This window comes from Paramisgurnus dabryanus, chromosome 1, assembly GCF_030506205.2.
Source record: "Paramisgurnus dabryanus chromosome 1, PD_genome_1.1, whole genome shotgun sequence".
In the NCBI taxonomy this organism is placed as follows: Eukaryota; Metazoa; Chordata; class Actinopteri; order Cypriniformes; family Cobitidae; genus Paramisgurnus; species Paramisgurnus dabryanus.
Window position 1 is genome coordinate 5,238,785 of NC_133337.1, and position 17,284 is coordinate 5,256,068.

A 17,284-nucleotide genomic window follows, 5' to 3' on the forward strand; every position below is an offset into this window, starting at 1 on the left:
TAGCATGATGCTAGCATGATTAGCATGAAGCTAGCATGATGCTAGCATGATTAGAATGAAGCTAGCATGATGCTAGCATGATTAGCATGATTAACATGAAGCTAGCATGATGCTAGCATGATTAGCATGAAGCTAGCATGATGATAGCATGATTAGCATGAAGCTAGCATGATGCTAGCATGATTAGCATGAAGCTAGCATGAAGCTAGCATGATGATAGCATGATTAGCATGAAGCTAGCATGTTGCTAGCATGATTAGCATGATGGTAGCATGATTAGCATAAAGCTAGCATGTTGCTAGCATGATTAGCATGAAGCTAGCATGATGTTAACATGATTAGCATGAAGCTAGCATGATGCTAGCATGATTAGCATGAAGCTAGCATAATGCTAGCATAAAGCTAGCATGTTGCTAGCATTATTAGCATGAAGCTAACATGATGCTAGCATGATTAGCATGATGCTAGCATGATTAGCATGAAGCTAGCATGAAGTTAGCATGATGATAGCATGATTAGCATGAAGCTAGCATGTTGCTAGCATGATTAGCATGATGGTAGCATGATTAGCATAAAGCTAGCATGATGCTAGCATGATTAACATGAAGCTAGCATGATGCTAGCATGATTAGCATGAAGCTAGCATAATGCTAGCATAAAGCTAGCATGTTGCTAGCATGATTAGCATGAAGCTAGCATGAAGCTAGCATGATTAGCATGAAGCTAACATGATTGTAGCATGATTAGCATGAAGCTAGCATAATTAGCATGAAGCTAACATGATGTTAGCATGATTAGCATGAAGCTAGCATGATGCTAACATGATAAGCATGAAGCTAGCATGAAGTTAGCATGATGTTAGCATGATTAGCATGAAGCTAGCATGATGGTAGCATGATTAGCATGAAGCTAGCATGAAGTTAGCATGATGGTAGCATGATTAGCATGAAGCTAGCATGTTGCTAGCATGATTAGCATGATGCTAGCATGATTAGCATAAAGCTAGCATGTTGTTAGCATGATTAGCATGAAGCTAGCATGATGTTAGCATGATTAGCATGAAGCTAGCATGAAGCTAGCATGATGATAGCATGATTAGCATGAAGCTAGCATGTTGTTAGCATGATTAGCATGATGGTAGCATGATTAGCATAAAGCTAGCATGTTGCTAGCATGATTCTAGCATGATTAGCATGAAGCTAGCATGATTCTAGCATGATTAGCATAAAGTTAGCATGATTCTAGCATGATTAGCATGAAGCTAGCATGATGTTAGCATGATTAGCATGAAGGTAGCATGAGGCTAGCATGATTAGCATGAAGTAAGCATGAGGTTAACATGATTAGCATGAAGCTAGCATGATTTAACGTGAAGCTAGCATGATTAGCATGATGCTAACATGATTAGCATAACGCTAACACTATTTAGCGTGCAGCTAACAAGATTTAACATGAAGTTAGCATGATTTAGCATGAAGTTAGCATGATTTAGCATGAAGTTAGCAAGATTTATTATGAAATTAGCATAAAGCTAGCATGAAACTAGCATGAAGCTAGTATGACTTAGCATGGAGCTAGCTTGAAGCTAACATGACCCAAAGACCCAACCCCCATGTCTCTATGATGTTCAGACCAAGAGATATAAGGCTTTGTTTATTATGTTGCTAGGGTGCTCAAATTTGGTTGCTAGGGGCGTGGCTTAATGCCTCAGTAAGATTCCTATTAAGACTGATTGGATGCCTGAGTAAAATGAGCCCACCCCTATGTCTCTGTGACACTCTGGTGTAAAGATATCCATCTGGGCTTTTTATAATGGTAGTCTATGGGAGATGTTGCTAGGGTACCCAAAATTGTTGCTAGGGGCGTGGCTAAATAGCTTTGGGGCGATCCTAAGAGACTGATTGGATGACTGAGTAAAATGAGCCCACCCCCATGTCTCTACGACACTCTAAAGTAAAGATATTCCATCTGGGACGCTTTTATTCCCTTATATGGGCATGTTCCCTGCCCCATTATAAGTCAATGGGAAATTTTGGGGGCCTCTTACACCCCAGGGGTAGAGCTTACACCCCATTGTGAGGTATGTTCTTACAGAGCCTGTCAGCCACCTTAAATGTGGTAAGCCACAAGTTTCTACAAGTTTCTCACTCACAGCTATGACCCGTCAAAGTTTGTCTCAATGTTAAGTCAATGGAAATTTTGGGGTGTTCGAGACCCCCGTTTAGGAATTCGGAAGGTCCCATCAGTTAGAAAAGATATAGCACACTAAGTCAGACCACTCTGAAGGTCTGTGGAAAATTTGGTGCATGTAGCTTGAAAGCCCTAGGACGAGTTAGTTGCCGAAATTTTGGGGGGAGAAAAAGAATAATAATAACTAGATAGGTACATTTCCTGAAGAAAATGTGAGTGGTGCTTGCCGTGGCAAATTTCGGGGGACAATATATGATTATACTCCAAGCCAAAAGTAAAACAATTCAACCCACATGTCTCTACGATATTCTGATGCGAAGATATAAGGCTTTGTTTATTCGGTTGCTAGGGTACTGTATTTGGTTGCTAGGGAGAAAATTGGCATCCACTAGTGATTTACACTCCGAGTCACGAGTCAAACGGTCAAACCCCTCTGTCTCTACGATGTTCTGATGCGGAGATATAAGGCTTTGTTTACTCTGTTGCTAGGGTACTGTATTTGGTTGCTAAGGAAAAAAATGGCATCCACTAGTGATTACCCTCCGAGTCACGAGTCAAACGATCCAACCCCCGTGTCTCTACGATGTTCTGATGCGGAGATATAAGGCTTTGTTTACTCTGTTGCTAGGGTACTGTATTTGGTTGCTAGGGAAAAAAATGGCATCCACTAGTGATTACCCACCGAGTCACGAGTCAAACGGTCCAAACCCCGTGTCTCTACGATGTTCTGATGCGGAGATATAAGGCTTTGTTTACTCTGTTGCTAGGGTACTGTATTTGGTTGCTAGGGAAAAAAATGGCATCCACTAGTGATTACCCTCCGAGTAACGAGTCAAACGGTCCAACCCCCGTGTCTCTACGATGTTCTGATGCGGAGATATAAGGCTTTGTTTACTCTGTTGCTAGGGTACTGTATTTGGTTGCTAGGGAAAAAAATTGCATCCACTAGTGATTACCCTCCGAGTCACGAGTCAAACGGTCCAACCCCCGTGTCTCTACGATGTTCTGATGCAGAGATATAAGGCTTTGTTTACTCTGTTGCTAGGGTACTGTATTTGGTTGCTAGGGAAAAAAATGGCATCCACTAGTGATTACCCTCCGAGTCACGAGTCAAACAGTCCAAACCCCATGTCTCTACGATGTTCTGATGCGGAGATATAAGGCTTTGTTTACTCTGTTGCTAGGGTACTGTATTTGGTTGCTAGGGAAAAAAATGGCATCCACTAGTGATTACCCTCCGAGTCATGAGTCAAACGGTCCAACCCCCATGTCTCTACGATGTTCTGATGTGGAGATATAAGGCTTTGTTTACTCTGTTGCTAGGGTACTGTATTTGGTTGCTAGGGGCGTGGCTTGGGAGTGGCCAATGATGTGCCCAGTGATTACACTCCGAGTCACAAGTAAAACGGTCCAACCCCCGTGTCTCTACGATGTTCTGATGCGGAGATATAAGGTTTTGTTTACTCTGTTGCTAGGGTACTGTATTTGGTTGCTAGGGGCGTGGCTTGGGAGTGGCCAATTATGTGCCCAGTGATTACACTCCGAGTCACAAGTAAAACGGTCCAACCCCCGTGTCTCTACGATGTTCTGATGCGGAGATATAAGGCTTTGTTTACTCTGTTGCTAGGGTACTGTATTTGGTTGCTAGGGGCGTGGCTTGGGAGTGGCCAATGATGTGCCCAGTGATTACACTCCGAGTCACAAGTAAAACGGTCCAAACCCCGTGTCTCTACGATGTTCTGATGCGGAGATATAAGGCTTTGTTTATTCGGTTGCTAGGGTGCTCAAATTTGGTTGCTAGGGGCGTGGCTTGGGAGTGGCCAATGATGTGCCCCATTGTTACACCCCTAGTCACAAGTAAAACGGTCCAACCCCCGTGTCTCTACGATGTTCTGATGCCGAGATATAACTGTTTGTATTTTATGTTGCTAGGGTGCTCAAAAGTGGTTGCTAGGGGCGTGGCTTAGTAAGTCTGTAAGGATCCTGAGAGACTGATTGGATGCCTGAGTAAAATGAGCCCACCCCCATGTCTCTATGACACTGTGGTGCAAAGATATCCATCCGGGCATTTTATAATGGCAGTCTATGGTATAGGTTGCTAGGGTGCCCAAAATGGTTGCTATGGTAACCTTACACCCCATTGTGGGGGACGTCCTGACAGAGTCTAGCACCCTCTTCAAATTTAGTAACCCACATGTTTCTATGAAATCCTGGCTCGGACCTATGACCCGTCAAAATTTTTGCAATGGTAAGTCTATGGGATTTTGCCCCATTGACTTTTCATTGGGGCACTTTTGGGCACCTCTTACACACCAGGGGTACAACTTACACCCCATTGTGATCCTTGTTCTTACAGAGCCTACCACCCTCTTCAAATGTTGTAACCCACATGTTTCTACAAAATCCTCGAGCGGAGCTATGACTCGTCAAAGTTGGGCGCAATGTTAAGTCAATGGGATTTTTTGGGTGGTTTTTCGCCCCCCTTTCGGAAATCCTGCACCCGATCGCTTATAAAAGTCATAGCACACCTCTCCTCAATAAGCCGGTCGATTTGAGCCCTAATTTATGGGTCTACGACAAAGCGTGCGGGACGAGTTACGCGCCGAAAAAGTGTCCAGAAAAAGAAGAATAATAATAACTAGATAGGTACATTTCCTGAAGAAAATGTGAGTGGTGCTTGCCGTGGCAAGTTTCGGGGGACAATTTATGATTATACTCCAAGCCAAAAGTAAAATGGTCCAACCCCCGTGTCTCTACGATGTTCTGATGCAGAGATATAAGGCTTTGTTTATTTGGTTGCTAGGGTACTGTATTTGGTTGCTAGGGAAAAAATTGGCATCCCATAGTGATTACACTCTGAGTCATGAGTCAAACGGTCCAACCCCCGTGTCTCTACGATGTTCTGATGCTGAGATATAAGGCTTTGTTTACTCTGTTGCTAGGGTACTGTATTTGGTTGCTAGGGGCGGGGCTTGGGAGTGGCCAATGATGTGACCAGTTGCTACACTCCGAGTCACAAGTAAAACGGTCCAACCCCCGTTTTTCTACGATGTTCTGATGCGAAGATATAAGGCTTTGTTTACTCTGTTGCTAGGGTACTGTATTTGGTTGCTAGGGGTGGGGCTTGGGAGTGGCCAATGATGTGACCAGTTGCTACACTCCGAGTCACAAGTAAAACGGTCCAACCCCCGTTTTTCTACGATGTTCTGATGCGAAGATATAAGGCTTTGTTTACTCTGTTGCTAGGGTGCTCACATTTGGTTGCTAGGGGCGTGGCTTGGGAGTGGCCAATGATGTGGCCAGTGATTACCCTCCGAGTCACAAGTAAAACGATCCAACCCCCGTTATTCTACGATGTTCTGATGCCTAGATAAAACTGTTTGAATTTTATGTTGCTAGGGTGCTTAAAAGTGGTTGCTAGGGGCGTGGCTTAATAGCTCTGGGACTATCCTGATAAATTGATTGGATGTCTGAGTAAAATGAGCCCACCCCCATGTCTCTACGACATTGTAAAGCGAAGATATTCCATCTGGAACTTTTTTATTCCCTTATATGGGCATGTTTCCTGCCCCATTATAAGTCAATGGGAAATTTCGGGTGCCTCTTACACCCCAGGGGTACAACTAACACCCCAATGTGATGTATGTTCTTACAGAGCCTACCACCCTCTTCAAATGTTATAACCCACATGTTTCTACCAAATCCTCGAGCGGAGCTATGACCCGTCAAAGTTCGGCCCAATGTTAAGTCAATGGGATTTTTCGGGTGGTTTTTCGCCCCCCTTTCGGAAATCCTGCACCCGATCTCTTATAAAAGTCATAGCACACCTCTCCTCAATAATCCGGTCAATTTGAGCCCTCTTTCGTGTGTCTACGACAAACCGTGTGGGACGAGTTACGCGCCGAAAAAGTGTGCAGACATAAGAATAATAAGATATAATAATAATAAGTATGAGCAATAATAATAGTGATGCCTTGCATAAATGCAAGCACCACTAACTAGATATTAAAGTTTGAAGACAAACTTTATGTTGGCTTGAAAAAGCGTAGCCTGAACGTTTAAAACAGATTGACAGAAGTTTAGTTTAGTAGGCTATCTGGCAGTTAGTATGTTTAAGTATGAAGCTAACATGATTAGCATAAAGCTAGCATGAAGCTAACATGATTAGCATGAAGCTAGCATGATGCTAGCATGATTAGCATGAAGCTAGCATGATGCTAGCATGATTAGCATGAAGCTAGCATGATGCTAGCATGATTAGCATGAAGCTAACATGATGCTAGCATGATTAGCATGAAGCTAGCATGATGCTAGCATGAAGTTAGCATGATTAGCATGAAGCTAGCATGAAGCTAGCATGAAGCTAGCATGATGCTAGCATGATTAGCATGAAGCTAGCATGATGCTAGCATGATTAGCATGTAGCTAGCATGATGTTAGCATGATTAGCATGTAGCTAAGCATGATGCTAGCATGATTAGCATGAAGCTAGCATGATTAGCATGTAGCTAGCATGATGCTAGCATGATTAGCATGTAGCTAGCATGAAGCTAGCATGATGCTAGCATGATTAGCATGAAGCTAGCATGATGCTAGCATGATTAGCATGAAGCTAGCATGATGCTAGCATGATTAGCATGAAGCTAGCATGAAGCTAACATGATGCTAGCATGATTAGCATGAAGCTAGCATGATGCTAGCATGATTAGCATGAAGCTAGCATGATGCTAGCATGATTAGCATGAAGCTAGCATGATGCTAGCATGATTAGCATGAAGCTAGCATGATGCTAGCATGATTAGCATGAAGCTAGCATGAAGCTAGCATGATGCTAGCATGATTAGCATGAATCTAGCATGATGCTAGCATGATTAGCATGAAGCTAGCATGATGCTAGCATGATTAGCATGTAGCTAGCATGAAGCTAGCATGAAGCTAGCATGATGCTAGCATGATTAGCATGAAGCTAGCATGATTAGCATGAAGCTAGCATGATGCTAGCATGATTAGCATGAAGCTAGCATGATGCTAGCATGATTAGCATGTAGCTAGCATGAAGCTAGCATGATGCTAGCATGATTAGCATGAAGCTAGCATGATGCTTGCATGATTAGCATGAAGCTAGCATGATGTTAGCATGAATAGCATGAAGCTAGCATAAAGCTAGCATGATTAGCATGAAACTAGCATGATTCTAGCATGATTAGCATGAAGCTACCATGATGCTAGCATGATTAGCATGAAGCTAGCATGAAACTAGCAAGATTAGCATGAAGCTAGCATGAAGCTAGCACGAGGCTTGCATGATTAACATGAAGTTAGCATGAGAATAGCATGATTAGCATGAAGCTAGCATGATTTAACGTGAAGCTGGCATGATTAGCATGATGCTAGCATGATTAGCATTAAGCTAGCACTATTTAACGTGCAGCTAACAAGATTTAACATGAAGTTAGCATGATTTAGCATGAAGTTAGCAAGATTTATTATGAAATTAGCATAAAGCTAGCATGAAACTAGCATGAAGCTAGTATGACTTAGCATGGAGCTAGCATGAAGCTAACATGACCCAAAGACCCAACCCCCATGTCTCTATGATGTTCAGATCCAGAGATATAAGGCTTTGTTTATTATGTTGCTAGGGTGCTCAAATTGGTTGCTAGGGGCGTGGTTTAATACTTCAGTAGGAATCCTAAGAGACTGATTGGATGCCTGAGTAAAATGAGCCCACCCCTATGTCTCTATGACACTCTGGTGTAAAGATATCCATCTGGGCTTTTTATAATGGTAGTCTATGGGAGATGTTGCTAGGGTACCCAAAATTGTTGCTAGGGGCGTGGCTAAATAGCTTTGGGGCGATCCTAAGAGACTGATTGGATGACTGAGTAAAATGAGCCCACCCCCATGTCTCTACGACACTCTAAAGTAAAGATATTCCATCTGGGACGCTTTTATTCCCTTATATGGGCATGTTTCCTGCCCCATTATAAGTCAATGGGAAATTTTGGGGGCCTCTTACACCCCAGTGGTATAGCTTACACCCCATTGTGATGTATGTTCTTACAGAGCCTGTCAGCCACCTTAAATGTGGTAAGCCACAAGTTTCTACAAGTTTCTCACTCACAGCTATGACCCGTCAAAGTTTGTCTCAATGTTAAGTCTATAGAAATTTTGGGGTGTTCGAGACCCCCGTTTAGGAATTCGGATGGTCCCATCAGTTAGAAAAGATATAGCACACTAAGTCAGACCAGTCTGAAGGTCTGTGGAAAATTTGGTGCATGTAGCTTGAAAGCCCTAGGACGAGTTAGTTGCCGAAATTTTGGGGGGAGAAAAAGAATAATAATAATAATAATAATAAGTTTAATAGCAATAACAATATATTGGCTTTTTCAAAGCCAACATAATAATAACTAGATAGGTACATTTCCTGAAGAAAATGTGAAGTGGTGCTTGCCGTGGCAAAATTCTCGGGACAATATATGATTATACTCCAAGCCAAAAGTAAAACGATCCAACTCTCGTGTCTCTACAATGTTCTGATGCGGCGATATAAGGCTTTGTTTATGCGGTTGCTAGGGTACTGTATTTGGTTGCTAGGGAAAAAATTGGCATCCACTAGTGATTGCATGCCGAGTCACAAGTAAAATGGTCCAACCCCCGTGTCTCTACGATGTTCTGATGCGGAGATATAAGGCTTTGTTTACTCTGTTGCTAGGGTATTGTATTTGGTTGCTAGGGAGAAAATGGCATCCACTAGTGATTACCCTCCGAGTCACGAGTCAAACGGTCCAACCCCCGTGTCTCTACGATGTTCTGATACGGAGATATAAGGCTTTGTTTACTCTGTTGCTAGGGTACTGTATTTGGTTGCTAGGGGAAAAAATGGCATCCACTAGTGATTACCCTCCGAGTCACGAGTCAAACGGTCCAAACCCCGTGTCTTTACGATGTTCTGATGCGGAGATATAAGGCTTTGTTTACTCTGTTGCTAGGGTACTGTATTTGGTTGCTAGGGAGAAAATTGGCATCCATTAGTGATTTCACTCCAAGTCACAAGTCAACCGGTCCAACCCCCGTGTCTCTATGATGTTCTGATGCGGAGATATAAGGCTTTGTTTACTCTGTTGCTAGGGTACTGTATTTGGTTGCTAGGGAGAAAATTGGCATCCACGAGTGATTACACTCCAAGTCACGAGTAAAACGGTCCAACCCCCGTGTCTCTACGATTTTCTGATGTGGAGATATAATGATTTGTTTATTCGGTTGCTAGGGTGCTCATATTTGGTTGCTAGGGGCGTGGCTTAATACTTCTTGGCATCCACTAATGATTACCCTCTGAGTCACGAGTAAAACGGTCCAACCCCCGTGTCTCTACGATTTTCTGATGCAGAGATATAATGATTTGTTTATTCCGTTGCTAGGGTGCTCATATTTGATTGCTAGGGGCGTGGCTTAATACCTCTTGGCATCCACTAATGATTACCCTCTGAGTCACGAGTAAAACGGTCCAACCCCCGTGTCTCTACGATTTTCTGATGTGGAGATATAATGATTTGTTTATTCGGTTGCTAGGGTGCTCATATTTGGTTGCTAGGGGCGTGGCTTAATACCTCTTGGCATCCACTAATGATTACCCTCTGAGTCACGAGTAAAACGGTCCAACCCCCGTGTCTCTACGATTTTCTGATGCGGAGATATAACGATTTGTTTATTCCGTTGCTAGGGTGCTCATATTTGGTTGCTAGGGGCGTGGCTTGGGAGTGGCCAATGATGTGGCAAGTGATTACACTCCGAGTCACAAGTAAAACGGTCCAACCCCCGTGTCGCTACGATGTTCTGATGCCGAGATATAACTGTTTGAATTTTATGTTGCTAGGGTGCTCAAAAGTGGTTGCTAGGGGCGTGGCTTAGTAACTCTGCAAGGGTCCTGAGAGGCTGATTGGATGCCTGAGTAAAATGAGCCCACCCCCATGTCTCTATGACACTGTGGTGCAAAGATATCCATCTAGGCATTTTATAATGGCAGTCAATGGTATAGGTTGCTAGGGTGCCCAAAATGGTTGCTATGGTAACCTTACACCCCATTGTGGGGTACGTCCTGACAGAGTCTAGCACCCTTTTCAAATTTAGTAACCCACATGTTTCTATGAAATCCTGGCTCGGACCTATGACCCGTCAAAATTTTTGCAATGGTAAGTCTATGGGATTTTGCCCCATTGACTTTTCATTGGGACACTTTTGGGCACCTCTGACACCCCAGGGGTACAACTTACACCCCATTGTGATCCATGTTCTTACAGAGCCTACCACCGTCTTCAAATGTTGTAACTCACATGTTTCTACAAAATCCACGAGCGGAGCTATGACCCATCAAAGTTGGGCCCAATGTTAAGTCAATAGGATTTTTGGGGTGGTTTTACGCCCCCCTTTCGGAAATCCTGCACCCGATCCCTTATAAAAGTCATAGCACACCTCTCCTCAATAAGCCGGTCGATTTGAGCCCTCTTTCATGGGTCTACAACAAAGCGTGCGGGACGAGTTAATCGCCGAAAAAAGTGTCCGGATGTAAGAATAAAATATAATAATAACTAGATATTAAAGTTTGAAGACAAACTTTATGTTGGCTTGAAAAAGCGTAGCCTGAACGTTTAAAACGGATTGACAGAAGTTTAGTTTAGTAGGCTATCTGGCAGTTAGTATGTTTAAGTATGAAGCTAACATGATTAGCATGAAGCTAGCATGAAGCTAACATGATTAGCATGAAGCTAGCATGATGCTAGCATGATTAGCATGAAGCTAGCATGATGCTAGCATGATTAGCATGAAGTTAGCATGATGCTAGCATGATTAGCATGAAGCTACCATGATGCTAGCATGATTAGCATGAAGCTACCATGATGCTAGCATGAAGCTAGCATGATTAGCATGAAGCTAGCATGATGCTAGCATGATTGGCATGATGCTAGCATGATTAGCATGAAGCTAGCATGATGCTAGCATGATTAGTATGTAGCTAGCATGAAGCTAGCATGATGTTAGCATGATTAGCATGAAGCTAGCATGATGCTAGCATGATTAGCATGAAGCTAGCATGATTAGCATGTAGCTAGCATGATGCTAGCATGATTAGCATGTAGCTAGCATGAAGCTAGCATGATTAGCATGAAGCTAGCATGATGTTAGCATGAAGCTAGCATGATGCTAGCATGATTAGCATGAAGCTAGCATGATGCTAGCATGATTAGCATGAAGCTAGCATGATGCTAGCATGATTAGCATGTAGCTAGCATGAAGCTAGCATGATGCTAGCATGATTAGCATGAAGCTAGCATGATGCTAGCATGATTAGCATGAAGCTAGCATGATTAGCATGAAGCTAGCATGAAGCTAGCATGATGCTAGCATGATTAGCATGAAGCTAGCATGATTAGCATGAAGCTAGCATGATGTTAGCATGATTAGCATGTAGCTAGCATGAAGCTAGCATGAAGCTAGCATGATTAGCATGAAGCTAGCATGATTAGCATGAAGCTAGCATGATGCTAGCATGATTAGCATGAAGCTAGCATGATGCTAGCATGATTAGCATGAAACTAGCATGATTCTAGCATGATTAGCATGAAGCTAGCATGATGCTAGCATGATTAGCATGAAGCTAGCATGAAACTAGCAAGATTAGCATGAAGCTAGCATGAAGCTAGCACGAGGCTTGCATGATTAACATGAAGTTAGCATGAGAATAGCATGATTAGCATGAAGCTAGCATGATTTAACGTGAAGCTAGCATGATTAGCATGATGCTAGCATGATTAGCATTAAGCTAGCACTATTTAGCGTGCAGCTAACAAGATTTAACATGAAGTTAGCATGATTTAGCATGAAGTTAGCAAGATTTATTATGAAATTAGCATAAAGCTAGCATGAAACTAGCATGAAGCTAGTATGACTTAGCATGGAGCTAGCATGAAGCTAACATGACCCAAAGACCCAACCCCCATGTCTCTAAGATGTTCAGATCCAGAGATATAAGGCTTTGTTTATTATGTTGCTAGGGTGCTCAAATTGGTTGCTAGGGGCGTGGTTTAATACCTCAGTAGGAATCCTAAGAGACTGATTGGATGCCTGAGTAAAATGAGCCCACCCCTATGTCTCTATGACACTCTGGTGTAAAGATATCCATCTGGGCTTTTTATAATGGTAGTCTATGGGAGATGTTGCTAGGGTACCCAAAATTGTTGCTAGGGGCGTGGCTAAATAGCTTTGGGGCGATCCTAAGAGACTGATTGGATGACTGAGTAAAATGAGCCCACCCCCATGTCTCTACGACACTCTAAAGTAAAGATATTCCATCTGGGACGCTTTTATTCCCTTATATGGGCATGTTTCCTGCCCCATTATAAGTCAATGGGAAATTTTGGGGGCCTCTTACACCCCAGGGGTATAGCTTACACCCCATTGTGATGTATGTTCTTACAGAGCCTGTCAGCCACCTTAAATGTGGTAAGCCACAAGTTTCTACAAGTTTCTCACTCACAGCTATGACCCGTCAAAGTTTGTCTCAATGTTAAGTCAATGGAAATTTTGGGGTGTTCGAGACCCCCGTTTAGGAATTCGGAAGGTCCCATCAGTTAGAAAAGATATAGCACACTAAGTCAGACCAGTCTGAAGGTCTGTGGAAAATTTGGTGCATGTAGCTTGAAAGCCCTAGGACGAGTTAGTGTCAGAAATTTTGGGGTAGAATAATAAGATATAAGTTTAATAGCAATAACAATATATTGGCTTTTTCAAAGCCAACATAATAATATCCCTGAGCAATAATAATAGTGATGCTTTGCATAAATGCAAGCACCACTAATAAGTATGCAAGATAGTAATAGTGATGCTTTGCATAAATGCAAGCACCACTAATAAGTTTAATAGCAATAACAATATATTGGCTTTTTCAAAGCCAACATAATAACTAGATATGCAATTCCCAAGGAATTACCAGTGCATGAAAATGCAAAAAGTTGATTGACATGATTAGCATGAAGCTAGCATGATGCTAGCATGATTAGCATGAAGCTAACATGATGCTAGCATGATTAGCATGAAGCTAGCATGATGTTAGCATGATTAGCATGAAGCTAGCATGATGCTAACATGATTAGCATGATGCTAGCATGATTAGCATGATGCTAGCATGAAGCTAGCACGATGTTAGCATGATTAGCATGAAGCTAGCACGATGCTAGCATGATTAGCATGAAGCTAGCACGATGCTAGCATGATTAGCATGAAGCTAGCACGATGTTATCATGATAAACACGAAGCTAGCATGATTAGCATGAAGCTAACATGATGCTAACATGACTAGCATGAAGCTAGCATGAAGCTAGCATGACTAGCATGAAGCTAGCATGATGCTAGCATGATTAGCATGAAGCTAGCATGATGCTAGCATGATTAGCATGAAGCTAGCATGAAGCTAGCATGATTAGCATGAAGCTAGCATGATGCTAGCATGATTAGCATGAAGCTACCATGATGCTAGCATGATTAGCATGAAGCTACCATGATGTTAGCATGATTAGCATGATGCTAGCATGATTAGCATGATGCTAGCATGAAGCTAGCACGATGCTAGCATGATTAGCATGAAGCTAGCACGATGCTAGCATGATTAGCATGAAGCTAGCACGATGCTAGCATGATTAGCATGAAGCTAGCACGATGCTAGCATGATTAGCATGAAGCTAGCACGATGCTAGCATGATTAGCATGAAGCTAGCACGATGCTAGCATGATTAGCATGAAGCTAGCACGATGCTAGCATGATTAGCATGAAGCTAGCACGATGCTAGCATGATTAGCATGAAGCTAGCACGATGCTAGCATGATTAGCATGAAGCTAGCACGATGCTAGCATGATTAGCATGAAGCTAGCACGATGCTAGCATGATTAGCATGAAGCTAGCACGATGTTATCATGATTAGCATAAAGCTAACATGATGTTAGTATGATTAGCATGAAGCTAGCATAATTTGCATGAAGCTAGCATGATGCTAGCATGATTACCATGAAGTTAGCATGAATTTAGCATGAAATTAGCATGATCCTAGCATTATTAGCATGATGCTAGCATTATTAGCATGATGCTAGCATGATTAAGATGATGCTAGCATGATTAGCATGAAGCTAGCATGATTTAGCATGAAGCTAACAAGATTTAACATGAAGCTAACATGATTTAACATTAAGTTCGCAAGATTTATTATAAAATAAGCATAAAGCTAGCATGAAACTAGCACGAAGCTAGCATGACTTAGCATGAAGCAAGCATGAAGCTAATATGACCCAAAGACCCAACCCCCATGTCTCTATGATGTCCGGATCCAGAGATATAAGGCTTTGTTTATTATGTTGCTAGGCTGCTCATATTTGGTTGCTAGGGGCGTGGCTTAATACCTCAATAAGGATGGTGAGAGACTGATTGGATGCCTGAGTAAAATGAGCCCACCCCCATGTCTCTGTGACACTGTGCTGCAAAGATATCCATCTGGGCATTTTATAATGGCAGTCTATGGGAGATGTTGCTAGGGTGCCCAAAATGGTTGCTAGGGGCGTGGCTTGATAGCTCAATAAGGATCCTAAGGGACTGATTGGATGCCTGAGTAAAATGAGCCCACCCCCATGTCTCTATGACACTGCGCTGCAAAGATATCCCATCCGGGACGTTTTTAGTTCCTTATATGGGCATGATTCCTGCCCCATTATAAGTCTATGGGGAAATTTGGGGACCTTTTACACCCCAGGGGTACAGCTTACACCCCATTGTGAGGTATGTTCTTACAGAGCCTGCCAGCCTCTTCAAATGTGGCAAGTCACAAGTTTCTGTGAAATCCTAGGTCTGAGCTACGACTCGTCAAAGTTTGTCCCAATGTTAAGTCTATGGGATTTTTCGGCTGCTTTTTCGCCCCTGGGGCGAAGACCGTACCCCCGATCGCTTATAAAAGTCATAGCACACTATTCCCGAATAGTCCGCACGTTTGAGAGTTTGAATGAAGTTTCTAAGTTAACCGGTTCGAGCCGTATTAATTGCGGAAATTTGGTTGGAAGAATAATAATAATAATAATAATAACTAGATAGAAAAGTTTGAAGACAAACTTTATGTTGGCTTGACAAAGCCTAGCCTGAACGTTTAAAACAGATTGAGAGAAATTTAAAACAAGTTTAGTTTAGTATTATAACTTTCCGTAAACATGATACCAAAAGTTACCATGTTAGCATGTTTAGCACTAAGTTAGCATGATGTTAACATGAATTAGCATGAAGCTAGCATGATGTTAACATGAATTAGCATGAAGTTAGCATGATGCTAACATAAATTAGCATGACGCTAACATGAATTAGCATGAAGCTAACATGATGCTAACATGAATTAGCATGAAGCTAACATGAATTAGCATGAAGCTAGCATGATGCTAACATGAATTAGCATGAAGCTAGCATGATGCTAACATGAATTAGCATGAAGCTAACATGAATTAGCATGAAGCTAACATGATGCTAACATGAATTAGCATGAAGCTAGCATGATGCTAACATGAATTAACATGAAGCTAGCATGATGCTAACATGAATTAGCATGAAGCTAGCATGATGCTAACTTGAATTAGCATGAAGCTAACATGAATTAGCATGAAGCTAACATGATGCTAACATGAATTAACATGAAGCTAGCATGATGCTAACATGAATTAACATGAAGCTAGCATGATGCTAACATGAATTAGCATGAAGCTAGCATGATGCTAACATGAATTAGCATGAAGCTAGCATGATGTTAGCATGAAGCTAGCATGATGTTAGCATGAAGCTAGCATGATGCTAACATGAATTAGCATGAAGCTAGCATGATGCTAACATGAATTAACATGAAGCTAGCATGATGCTAACATGAATTAGCATGAAGCTAGCATGATGCTAGCATGATTAGCATGAAGCTAGCATGATGCTAGCATGATTAGCAGGAAGCTAGCATGATGTTAGCATGATTAGCATGAAGCTAACATGAATTAGCATGAAGTTAGCACGATGCTAACATGAATTAGCATGAAGCTAGCACGATGCTAACATGAATTAGCATGAAGCTAGCACGATGCTAACATGAATTAGCATGAAGCTAGCACGAAGCTAACATAAATTAGCATGAAGCTAGCACAATGCTAACATGAATTAGCATGAAGCTAGCATGATGCTAACAAGAATTAGCATGAAGCTAGCACGATGCTAACATGAATTAGCATGAAGCTAGCACGATGCTAACATGAATTAGCATGAAGCTAGCACGATGCTAACATGAATTAGCATGAAGCTAGCACGATGCTAACATGAATTAGCATGAAGCTAGCACGATGCTAACATGAATTAGCATGAAGCTAGCACGATGCTAACATGAATTAGCATGAAGCTAGCACGATGCTAACATGAATTAGCATGAAGCTAGCACGATGCTAACATGAATTAGCATGAAGCTAGCATGAAGCTAACATGAATTAGCATGAAGCTAGCACTATGCTAACATAAATTAGCATGAAGCTAGCATGAAGCTAACATGAATTAGCATGAAGTTAGCATGATGCTAACATGAATTAGTATGAAGCTAGCATGATGCTAACATGAATTAGCATGAAGCTAGCACGATGCTAACATGAATTAGCATGAAGCTAGCATGAAGCTAACATGAATTAGCATGAAGCTAGCACTATGCTAACATAAATTAGCATGAAGCTAACATGAATTAGCATGAAGTTAGCATGATGCTAACATGAATTAGTATGAAGCTAGCATGATGCTAACATGATTAGCATGAAGTTAGCAAGATTTATTATGAAATTAGCATAAAGCTAGCACGAAACTAGCATGAAGCTAGTATGACTTAGCATGGAGCTAGCATAAGGCTAACATGACCAAAAGACCCAACCCCCATGTCTCTATGATGTTCGGATCCAGAGATATAAGGCTTTGTTTATTATGTTGCTAGGGTGCTCATATTTGGTTGCTAGGGGCGTGGCTTAATACCTCAATAAGAATCCTCCGAGACTGATTGG